The following is a 12424-nucleotide window of genomic DNA, read 5'->3' as shown; positions in this document are numbered from 1 at the left end:
TGGTCATCGGGACGTTATAATGAGCACACACGTACGTATATATTCACGAGTGCATCGATAAGTGTGAAATCGAAAGTGAACGAACAAGCCGCCGCAATGACCATAATATCATACATGTCCGTACATAAGTGTATATAATTCCTGTATATAAAGGGCGAGGGTAAGGAGGAGGAGGAGGTCGAACCAGCAGCATTCACCGGGCCGAAGACTAACGGTCTTCGAGTCCAGCTGGGAGAAGAGGGCGGCGTGAATCCAGTGATAAATGATACGACGCGCCCTGGCAGAGGGCCTAGACCTACAAACCCACAAACCCGAGGTCTGTTATAGGCCAAGCTGGAGGCAGCCATGAGGCTCTTTCGAACGGAATGGACCTTGTCTTGTCCGACGCCGCATATTAATGGGCAAACATAATCGCCACATCGGCGGCTGGCCTGGTGCTGGCCAACTGACTGACTACTGCTCCTCTTCTCCTGCAGGGCTGACCGGGCCGATCCTCATTGGTGTAGAGTTCGGTTGGAGCGCCAGAAGACGGCGACAGTCTTCGGGGTTCCAGATCGGATTCCCTCCCGGTCACCTTGGCGGTCATCGGCGAGCATTGAGACTTGGAAAGTGCGTACGAAGTCACGAGTGACCTCCGCGTTGCGTGCGCGGACTAATATTGAACGGAGGAAGATGTTATCGGTCGAGGTCAGATTTTCAAACCCCTCGTACAGCCCGAACCTGGATGTAAATGTGTTACGTTCGTGAAACTGAATATCATCGAGAGAAGTGCGTGTTACTCACGTGTTACGCGTTATTTTACTCGCGGTTTTAACCGCCCCAACGACTATTCCCACGAGTCTAACGTTTCTCTGCAGTTACTTAACCTACCTGCACACCACAGGCGACAATCGCGTGCGATAAGAAACTGCTAAGCTGCCCATATCGGAGCTCTGCGTGTTGGTAAGTACAAGAAAAATTAACCTTATATTCCGCCGATCCGCACCCTCGACGCAATTTTACATATTCGGCGGATATTCGTTTGGTGATTATTATAATACTCGAGTCGCTTATCGACGGTTTGATTACAACTTTTAACTTGACCATTCTTAAGGCCTCTGGGTGAATAATTTTGTTTTGAGTAAAGTCGTGCAGTGCTAAATCAAAGAAGTGAGAAGGCAGAAATTTAACGCATCAATTTTCCAAGTTATTTTACAGTACTAGATAGATATTGTTACTTCACCATTTATACAGTTATGCAACAAAAATATCGATGATTCCGTCCCTTTTTCTAACCGTTTTTCATTCGACGCTAAGATCAAATTTAAACCGAAGGTCACAGGATCACGAATCTGTCCTGTTGATCATTCGGTAAAGTTTACAACTTCTTACATTGACTGTTAAAAAACATTAATGCAGTCTCTTCGACCATGGTGGCAACATCAGTAACCCCGTAGTACCGTAAAATCGAAGCACGTTAAGTACCTAAACTGTATCGTCACCCTTCCTGGGACATAGCTCGTGATCAATGGTCGAATGGATCAACGACCAAGGTACATAAGACCAATGAACAAAGTGCACGAAGCAATACCGCGCATGTTTCAGAATGTCGACAGAGAAAGTGTCATGATTCGCGGTAGTGGTACCATTAAAAAAAAAAGAAAGAAAAAATGATCTCTGCATTCATAGACCGCTGTAGAACAGCCATCGATCATACGAACTCTCAGCGATCCGGAAAGCGCGAAGAACAGAAGCCTGGAACGGCAACGACGACGTTTTCATTGCGATAGTCGAGCAGGCATCGGCCAGGTACTCCGGTACCACGTGTGTACAAAGTATACCAAGTGACTATCGGGGAGTACAAGCGGTTTCCGACGCGGGGAACGAAAGGTGGCCGTAAAGAGCCGCCTCTCGGTTCCGCCCACCTCCCGGTCCCTCGAAGAAACGCCATGGCATGTGGTGCGGAGTTGTGTCGAGCACCCCACGCGTGGTTCGAGCCTCGAAGACGAGGTCGCTCGGCGAGCCAAGCGTCTGCGTGAGCGTGCACGCTCGTTTAATGGACCCACCTAATGACTATTGGCCAACGTGCTGGGCGGGACTCGGACATTGCAGGAAGACGCGCACCTCGCTTGCTCCCACACTCCGGCAACCGCTGAGATTCACTCGTTTTCTCAAATTCAGATTCGCCATTTTTTTCCAAATGCGAGACGAGACGCTGGAATCGCATGTAATAATGCGGGAAGGTGGCTGGCGCATGCATGGCTTCGAAGTCTGACTGCCGCGGCGTTCAAACGCTGAAAGCATCCATCACTCAGGGTTCCGTGGCCTATCTTTCCCCGCGGATCTCTGCTTCGTAATTACATCCAAACTCCCCACCGAACCCGGCATTCTCCTAGCTATATACCAAGGAACTGTGGAACACCCGCTCCTCGCCTTCCAACCATCGCACTGCCCGCCATTGGAACACACAGCTTTGTTTCCAGACTGCGAAGTAGACTCCGTTATCCGCCAAGTTTATATCGCGGACGAGCTTGTCCCGGGCTGATATACTCATACGTTTCAGCGGTATCTCGAAAAAGGATCGTGTCGAAGGTCGAGAAATGAATCAATCACGTCTAAACGAACAGCGAACTGAGATACTACCAAATGGAATATTATCACGTTACCAGACGTGTAGCAGCTTCGTTATGATAACTCGAATGTTTCGTGCCGGGTTGGGGAGACCTTGTCTAGCCAATTTTAGTAGCCAAGTTTCCTTTCGTCTCTCTCACTCTCACTTACCCCGTCAAGTTGACTAAAAAGAACCTCAGAGTTCACCTTCTCTGCTGACATCGATCTCCGTTAGGCTCGAAATGGAGTAAAAAGACTAGAAATCTTCATCGAACTGATCCGACCTGAAAAATTCAGGCGCCAAGGTGACAGTGGCCAGATAAAAATGATACCCAACCGAGCACGTCGTGATGAAGATTTCATGCCAACTGTGCGAACAACGTTGTCTGTATCAAACGACCCTGCAGAAGCTTCGAAGCTCCCGGGTAACTCGGGCACCTGGCACCGTTCTTCATCAAACATTTACGTGATCGATACTCGCAGGCCACTTCCCCACGCTGACTCGAGACAAACAATTTAGTCGACAATTCTGGCGCTTGGAAAGTTTTTAATCACTTGGGCACCTCGAAGTCCTCAAACGACGGGCTTTGAAATTCCCAATCTCGTGTCAGGAATTCGAGGAATTTGATGAAACGATTACAAACACTGCCGAGGTTTTTACCTGGAACTATCGATCGTTTGGACCTGATCTTACGGTCGCTCTTTCATTCGTGTTCAAGACCAATTAGAGACGCTGATTTAGTAACTGTTTCTAAAAAAAAAAAAATGTAAAAAATTTACCTACAACGAATATTCCTTTCGTAAAGCAAGGCCAATAATGGATTTCAATATGTTTTTTTTCAAAATTGATAACGAGTAATTTTTTCACCAACGGAAATTACAGATTTGAAAAATTGTCCCTGCAGCTTTGACAAGCGATAGTTGAAAATTGTGCTTTATTATTCATGCTCAAGAATTGATATCGAGCCTATAATAACTGAATACTAAACGAAACTACTTTATCGTCACTAAATCGATCTTTCCGTGACGTGACATGTATTGGTGACGGTGGTTGTGGGGTTAACGATGACTAATAGACATGAATACGCGTGAGAGTACCTACGTGTGATATTTATGGATTTGGTAATTTGATCATGTGTGCAGGACACCGAAACGCGCGTCGTTACTTGGCTGTCATGTGAGTTCTGGCCTCGTGCCGGCCTGCTGATATATATTACGGTTGAATTCTCTGACTAAATTTTAAATCCAACGGTCAACCCGACGACGGTGTCACCTCGCGGAGTTGAGCAGCTGTCGACGCGATTCGCAATTAAAGATATTCACGGCCGACTCGCTGGTGTCAAAAGTGGAATAAATAAGCCTCTCGACGTCCGGCTATCTCTAATAGAGAAAGAAAAGCAGACATTTGTCAAAACGATAATACCCACGCGGAGTTTGGTTGAAATTAAAATTGATTCGACGAAAGGCTGGCTTTCGGATAGCGACTTCGTGTTCTCCAGCCACGTCAATTAATCTCCCTATTGGTCCTATGCCGTATATTCATCGTACTGCGATTTTAATCGATCACCCTCACCAACCTTCGTGCACTCGCACTGTTACGTGAACACAGGCGATACGAGCCATTCTCGAACCAGTGCCTTTAACACTCGTGAAAATAAACACCGTTTTCCCATCCGCAGCTGGGGAACGAGATCCGGAGTTTGCTGCGAGAGCTGGACCCAGACGATGAGTCTCGGTCTCCGATGCGGGACTTGGTCCCGGACCCTGCGAGCCGTCGAGCAATCAGTTTCGGCCAATCTCGAGCCTGCTAATCACGAAACGTTGATTGCCCCCTGGAACCACGTGGAGATACCACGGCTGGCTGCAGACGAGAGACGTTCCTCTCAAAGGTGCTTCGAGGTAAGCGATTCACCGCGTTCAAAAAGTACAGACGAATTCCTCGAGCACTCCGCATCATGACCTGTAACCGTGTGGCAAAAATCGCGCGCATTAAATGCATGAACGAGGAGCGGAGGGGAAAATTGGATGGGTGGTTAGCCTGCAGAGTAGATGGCGGAAGAGGAGGAGCTCGAGCTCTGTTTGGCCGCATGCGAGGTTTCGTGATCGATTATAAGTCGATTAGAACGCGATTGCCTCGCCCCACCTTGCATCTATCATCGTTCCCGTTCGATAACCTTTCCCTTGGCTCCGGATGGGGAGAAAAACGCGACCGCCGCGGTTTATGCAGCTGCGCCCACGCAAAACGCGAATAAATTCCCGTGGCGGTGAATTTTCCAACGCGTCTTCAAAATCTCCGGTCAATTATAAGTGGCGAAGATGTAAATGCAGAAATTTCATCGTCGCATTTTTGAGCACGCGAATTTTCGCACGTACTTGATACATTCCGACGAATACTCGCTCATGGATTCTAAACCGCTGTTTGTTTCCGTTGACGGCGATAACGAACCTCTCGACGATAAGGCCCAACAGCTGTGCGTTACGTAATAACATTTATAATTAATAAAAGGCTATCGCTAAGGTGATACGTGTCCAGCGGACGGAATTACGAGACTGTCCCGAGGCCGTCGCCATAGGCAAACGCTCCTGACCGTACGAAGCTTTCAAAGCGCGTTTCAATAGGTTGATTAGTCGTTAAGTTCGTCGGAGCTCCGTAAGCCTCTTTCGCATCCGGGGCGTGTGTGTCGGCCTTCCAACAACTCCGTTGTCCAATAGTTAAAAAGCAGGGTCACACCCATTCCGAACAGAACTCGCGGCATTAACATCGGTCAGGTCGTAAAATCTAGCCCGTAGGTATAAATGTACGGGTACATTTTTAGCACCGTATTAATATTTTTGGAAAAAAAATTTGTCTACTTCGTTTTTTTTTTCTTTTCTTTCTTTTCTCTCTCACTCTCTCTCTCTCTCTCTTTGTATCATTCTTTCTTTGTTCCCAGTTTATTTTTATTACGCAACCCTCGCGTCAAGACTCCTAAAACTATACACACATTACAATACGAATGTAACCTGCTGCGATCGTATCGTTTACGTTACAAGTATACGTCGCGCCATAACGTAAAATGTAATGCATAAACACAGGCTATTAAATTTCAACGGGTTTCAACCCTGCACGTTAAACCACGCTGCTTCGAATTTCGTTAGTTATTTTTGCATCATTACGTGAAGCTACTCGACGTAATTTCGTCCCTGGTGAATTTTTCTTTTTTTCTTTGACATTACGTATATATTTTGAAACATCATCAGGGGAATATCATTTATCGATGAAAATATCTCGGCAGGGAAATGTACTATACTAGGTAGGACGAACCAACTAGATGCTCGTTATAATCGTTCGCCTGGCTCGGTCGTTAAAAGCGGTTCGTAAGATAGGCTATACACCCTTTTTTGTTTTTGTTGCTTTTTATCATTTCTTTTGGCGTGCGCGGGTGATTTCCTGTGGCGTGCACGGCAGCCATATCGGTCTTGCAATTAGATAGGACCTTAGACGGTTAAGGTGGAAGCGATTAAAGGTCTGTGAAGGTGCATTACACGCACACTCGAGTCAATCTTCCGAGCTTTAAATCCACGCTGTCGTATCCACCGTGTGACGCGGTGACAGGCTTGCATACATTCAGTACACTGTCTCTTCGTATTCGTGAAAAGTCTGTCACCCGATTTATCAATGACGCGTGGTAAACCGCATGCGACAGAATTTCTCAGCCGCGTAAATATTCTTGTATATGTATAGATACAGAAATAAAGATAATCATTTTGGTATCCGAAGGACTGATTTCAAACGTCCGCATAACAGGATTCCATAAATTGACAGCCGTTCGTGAGATTAGCTTACATGATTTTTAATAGTTTAAAAAAAAAATTGGAAATCGGTTTCTAGTCGCTTTGAACTGTATACCTCAATGTAATAATAATAACCCCGCATGGCTCACAATTTTAGTATTTCTGGTGATATGCTGCATTTATAACCCTGCGAGGAGATGGATTACCATAAAGAACCTGCGGCGGAAGAAACTCAAAGATTGCTGTGTTTAAAAGGAGAGGGAATAATTACTTCGTGCCGCGGTACAGCCGCCATTTGGGTGCCTTATACTCTAACTTCTGGGGGTAGGCGAGTTGCTGGCGGTGTTTGTGTTCACCGCTAAGCTATTCCGCCCTGAAAATTCGTGACCCTTGAACCTTTTTCCGAGACGCGTGACTAGGACTGTCGCAAAGATCACGCAGATAGCAATCGGGATAATTATATCTTCAACTCGCTTTATGCGATAGGTATGTGCCATTGCCGTGTGATTATCAATTAAAAAGTAGCAGAAAAAAAAACGTTTATTATTATGGTCTACAGCTAAGTATAGTAATTATTGCTAATCGTGATATATTATTATACGTATAATCCCGGCGAGAAATTATTGTACGGGTCGCTAACTTTACTTGAGACTACGAAAGAACTGCAATATTATGGCTTTATACAAAAACAAGTCAATTTAATGACTCGATTACATGCTTCGGGCAAACCGACGGCAGTCAACGCGATAGTAAATTAACAGCTGCTTAATTGCTTTGGCGTGAATTTTTTCCCAAATACCAAATTCGTTGGAATTTTTACCGCGTATAAACGACCAAACGACTCAATCATTAACTTGTGAGGTTAAACTTTTTATTCGACTCGCGATTATCACGCGGTTTTCCTGATTTTTCAAATTCGTTAATACCGAACCAATAAAGGAATTCACACACCGCGGTGGCGAAATATCTTGCGTCATAGACACAGGATATCGTTAGTCGGAATTATGCTGAAAATGTCGTCCATTGCGGAGGATCCGTTGAACTGGAATTCACCGTCGGAGAATGCAATTTGCTGAAAATTTTCATATTTTACAGGTTTACCGTCGGTAAATCCCTGCAGCCGTTCCGGACCGCCTTATAGTCTGCAGGAAATGAATTTTCCGCAACTCCATATGCCGCCCACGTATAAGCTATGGGTGTGTATACCTGCAGCCTTCGGCTGCCCGGCAATTTCAACCCAGGTGCGACCCGCGGGATGAAAAGTTTCCAAATTTTCACCAACATCCGCGTGCAGCGGAAAAAAACTCGAACTTCAGGTACGCGAATCGTGTTTTTTATACTCTGGTTTCTATTTCAAGAAATTTATTCGACTAGTTATTAATGGTTACAATATTTCTTTGCTACAAACTGAGATTCATTCGTGAAAAACGGTCATTTCACTAATACGATTTAATCGGATTTCGATCTTTAATGGAAATTAATCAATGTGCTTGAAAGACCGCGAATTATCCAATTTACACCTAAAACACCGTCAAACATAGACGGTGATTACTTCTCGGTAATTCGTACAGGTACGGTCAGTTTAACAGAGTAACATTTAATCAATCGAAATTGAAATCAGCGTTGAATCTTTCCAATTTATTTGCGCCCCACCACCAGCAGCAGCAGCAGCAGCATTGGTTCGGTCGTTGAATTGGTAGTAACGAAATTTAATTAAAAAAGACAACGGCCGGTGTGTTATTCGCGGCATTATTTACGAGTGTATAAAGTCAATACGCCGGTGTTGCTCGCGACCGCACGAGCCAACACAGACAGGTCGAATTAACCGGGTGGTTAATGTACGAACTGCAACCCCCATCCAAGAATAACCTCCCGCATGAACACAGGCAGAGCTCCAGGTAGTGCGCGAATATAAGCCAACTGTAGCGGAGCTTTGCAACGCTGCGAGCTAGGATCGAAGGTAAAAGCTTGCGGGACGACCGGAGCGAATCGAATCGTTTGGAAATTACCGGCGAGGTAGCGATTTGCGGGAATATCGCGCGATTATTATCGTCAATTGCGGTCTGGCGGGGGCATGTAATGCACCGATAAACAACAACTATCGCGTACACCTTTGCAACGGTTGTTCGTGGTTCTTCATGGTCGGTGATCGCGAAAACACGTCTGAACCTGAACGCCGATCGTTTCCCAACCGGCGGCTGGAGGCTGTTTTGATCGATGGGAAAAATTGCAAGACCGCACGGATGATCCGGGGGAAGTTTCGCATGCAACCTTTGACATGCGGTTAAATTAATGGTGGGCGCGAGTAAAGCCGCTGTCTCTTATTACAGTCAGTCGCCATCGCTGATGTGGGGCGAACCACCCTGCAGAAGTGGATGAATCGCGAACGTGGTCTGTACTCGAGGCTCCGAGGGAACTTGGGGTGGGATCTGCGTCGCCGGGAAACCTAGCCAGGAATGTAATCACAGGATTCCCCTGCGATCCTTCCGGATGCAGCTGGTGGCCATATTGGATTCTTAGCACCGTCCCGCCTTATATATTGTTCATTAAACGTTGACACTGACGGCTCGACTCGTGCCTCGCTCTCTCCCGACTCGATTTCGAGTTTTCAACCAAGTCGCGGATCCCTGACTTTTTTTTAACCCCGAGTATGTCCTTAACTATTTTCATTTTTTACCACAATAGAAAAATATAGTTCTAGGTAGAAAATGACAATTAGTTTTCCAGCTGTTACCGGAAAGTCTAGTATCCGTTACTATTCTTTCTCGTTACGATCACTGTTACTACATTTTCTTGCGACTATTGCGAAAATTTAATACTTGTCCAACAATTAACTAAAAAAGTAGAGTAAACCTCAGAAACTGATTTTGCGTTGCAATTACAAAAAAAGGATCGACGATAGCGCAAAATGGTTACGCGTACTTCGTTTTTCGTAATTCCAACAATATTTTAACAGTTTTTTCAACGGTACCTGTTTTACTGAATTTTTCTAGTTACTGTAACGAATGAAATTTTTTTTTCTCGTTGTAAGGTATCGAAATTTATTTAGTCCCGAGTTTGGATAAGTAAGAGTTATCGACGTTTGCCTTTCAAAAACCGTATATAATTAACCGCGTGGAACTTGACGGTGTCGAGTGTGTAAGAAAAACAAACCGAGGAGCGATATTCTTCCGGCTACTTTTAGGTACCCCTCCTCGAGTGGTGTCAAGAGTGCGTCCAAGTATGCACTGCGGTGTAAGAATCAACATACCCGAGCCGTAGGTACGCCTGCGACTAGGTGTAATTTACGATTGGCCTAGAAAAATTCCGTGTATCCGAGATGTATTTACAGTAGCTGCCGCACGGCTAGAATAATATATAATTCCAGCAACAAAAGCTTATCTGCGAGGCGCCAGCGCCACCGGCGAAGGCGGATGCTTATTATTTATACCAATTTCCTGTTTCGTTTTTTTTTTTTTTTTTTCGGAAGGTTCCGATTTTATTCGCCCACCAAGTAGCCGGATGCAGCCCCGCGTTATCCTCCCGCAACCATAAGGAAAGAAAGGGTGCGGGCTTCCACTGATCGTAAAGAAAGTCGCGATATGCATAGGAATTGCTTGGACGAGAGATGCTGCAGAACGGCTGCATGCCTGCACACGCCAAGATGTTTACGCCGTCGTGGGTTGTAACTTTGCGGGTTGATTTTCTTATTTTCTTCTTTCATTTTTATCTCCATCTTTCTTACCCCTGCACCTGCGGACGTGGCGAATTTCGTCGCGAATTTATTCACCCGAGTTGAAATATCACGTAATCCAGGATTCCGGAATTTCTGCCTTTGGAACCGAGGTCCGCCGGACCTGAGAGAAGAATCTCGATGAGAACGAGAAGAGATAAAAAAAATTTAAAAAAAAACAAACATCCTTATGAGCTATTTCATAAAAATAAGTATGTGATAAAACCTCGAGGCGAGACGGAAATTGTGATTCTGAGTGTGACGTAAATGGCTAGAGACAACGTATCACACGGTGTTCGTATGCCTGAGACATGAATTGAATGGGTTCTTGAATAGCTGTTGGTATCTTCATAAGGCAGGGGTAGGGGGATGGGGATGGGGGTCGAGGGGGTAAAATAAACCGGAACTCCGCGTAAGTAGATAGCATTATTCTGAGCATAGCGATTCATAACCGTAACAAGATTAACGTGGGCGCCCTGAGACCTGCGGAGCGAACAGCCCAGTCTTCCAGGCTTTTATTGTTTACCCTTTCCTGCAGGCATCCTCCGCATCTTGTACCTACGAGGAGTGTATTACACGGTCTACGATGAAGCAGAAGAGGAAGAAGAAGAAGAACAAGAAGATGACGGAGTATAGAAGGTCGAAAACGGGATAGAGGGAGATAGAGAGAGAGACATGGTGGTGGGGAGAAAAGCGGGAGGCAGAGAAAGGGAGAGAAAGGAGAAGGAAGGCGCTCTCGAGCCTAGCGTTAATTAGTTTCGCCTGAGTTAATGACTTTTTCCCTCCTAATCAGGTAATTCCGTATCTCTTTAAAATAATCTCGCCGCCCTCCGTTAATGAAATTCTGAAGTCGTTACTTCGCTCGCGACCCTGTGCCTGCCTCGGGATGTATAGAAGAAGAGAGGGGCGGAGAGGAAAGAGGAGAAGAGAAGAGAAGAGAAGGGCAGAACGGAGAAATACGAAGAGGCGAAGCGGTCGAGGCGAGGAGAACGACGCGACGGTTTTCGGTGCAGTTTGGGGTCCTAATCGTTATCGTCTCGTTACACCCACGGGGATACGAATCTTTTAATTCCTTATCACACCAAGACGCGGCCCTGTCTGTGTAGAAATTTTAGTGAGGAAAGCCTGGGTATGGATCGGGGCGACCACAACTCGGGATTTTATCACGAACAGCCTTGTAGGTGCCTAATTTTAATTTGGGTAAAATTGTATCTTTGAGTCGCCGTTAAATTTTCTATTTTTTTATTTCACGTATACAATTTGAGGAAGAAGGATCTGCAGGATTGTATTATCGTGTTCGAGTCTTCGATAAGCAGAACTTAAAGTTATTTCCGATATTCATAAGTTGGTGTATAGCCTTCGAGGATACGTACGAATAAGTTCTTAGATCACTGAAATTCGATGCACCTCAACTACCGGGCGTCCTAAATAAAATCCTCAAATAATTTCCTCTCGGGTGATTTATAAAGGTTTAATAAAACTTCGTTCCCGTCCCGGCAGGAGGTAAAGAATTTTCGTACAATTCAAGCCCGGAAACGAGTAGCCGGTATAATCAGTCGTTAAGATTGATTCTACACACGCTTTCTAAATTTCGACTATCGGGAATCAAGAGTGCCCGTATCTCAAACGGAGTGAATCAAGATTAAGTCGCATTAAGAATTTCGAATTCAAATTTTACGCATTGAGCAGGTGTAGAAATAAACTCGTTTCCTGCAGTCCGTGCATTATCCGGATCATTTGTCCGGCGATTATATCACGCATTACGCTCCGATAAAGTTGTAATAGCTATTTTTCATCGCCTGATACCGTGCCTAATTACACTGAAATTTGATACCGGTTATCGTACACGGTAGCAGTACAACGCAACCTGCCTCTCTGAAGTTATGACTTGACTAGTATCCGTGCGAGTAGCGCGGCTCCGAGTTTAACTTGTGAACGAAGAGAGAGGAAAATTCATAACGAAGAGTATTCTCACTGGAACATATTTTAATACCGTTGAAAAATCGAAAGAAGGCCGGGCCTTCGCTTCAAGTCCTGCCAATGCTGGGCGATTCAACCCTGCACACGAACATTCATCCAGGAAGAAACTAACCGGCGACTGCATAATGGCTGCGGAAGCGTTGTTGTTCTCCGGAGACCCCACCCTGAGCTCGCGTGTCGGAAAGGTTGATCGATACGAACTTATACCTAATACTTCTTACACCTGGGCGAGACCCGGACACCACCTCCAACATCGCACGTACCCTTTGACTTCGTCTCATCGGCCAGTGCTGCAGTACCGAAAAAAGTCCAGATCCGCTCGAGCTTTTCGGAAAACGACCATCTACGAGGAACCTCCGCAGTCACACT

General features: G+C 45.5%; 1 long non-coding RNA gene across 1 annotated transcript; it reads left to right on the top strand.

Annotated features, from left to right (window-relative positions):
* The first annotated feature begins 468 nt into the window (after nucleotides 1–468).
* Nucleotides 469–9000, top strand: LOC124175329. The gene is made up of 4 exons (XR_006869141.1): nucleotides 469–942; nucleotides 4269–4488; nucleotides 7459–7679; nucleotides 8694–9000. It is a non-coding gene; the product is annotated as an uncharacterized LOC124175329 (long non-coding RNA).
* Nucleotides 9001–12424: the final 3424 nt, after the last annotated feature.

The sequence above is a fragment of the Neodiprion fabricii genome, chromosome 2 (assembly GCF_021155785.1).
Source record: "Neodiprion fabricii isolate iyNeoFabr1 chromosome 2, iyNeoFabr1.1, whole genome shotgun sequence".
NCBI lineage: Eukaryota > Metazoa > Arthropoda > Insecta > Hymenoptera > Diprionidae > Neodiprion > Neodiprion fabricii.
The sequence above is the reverse complement of the archived record's forward strand: the minus strand, read 5'-3'. Positions and strand labels throughout refer to the sequence as shown.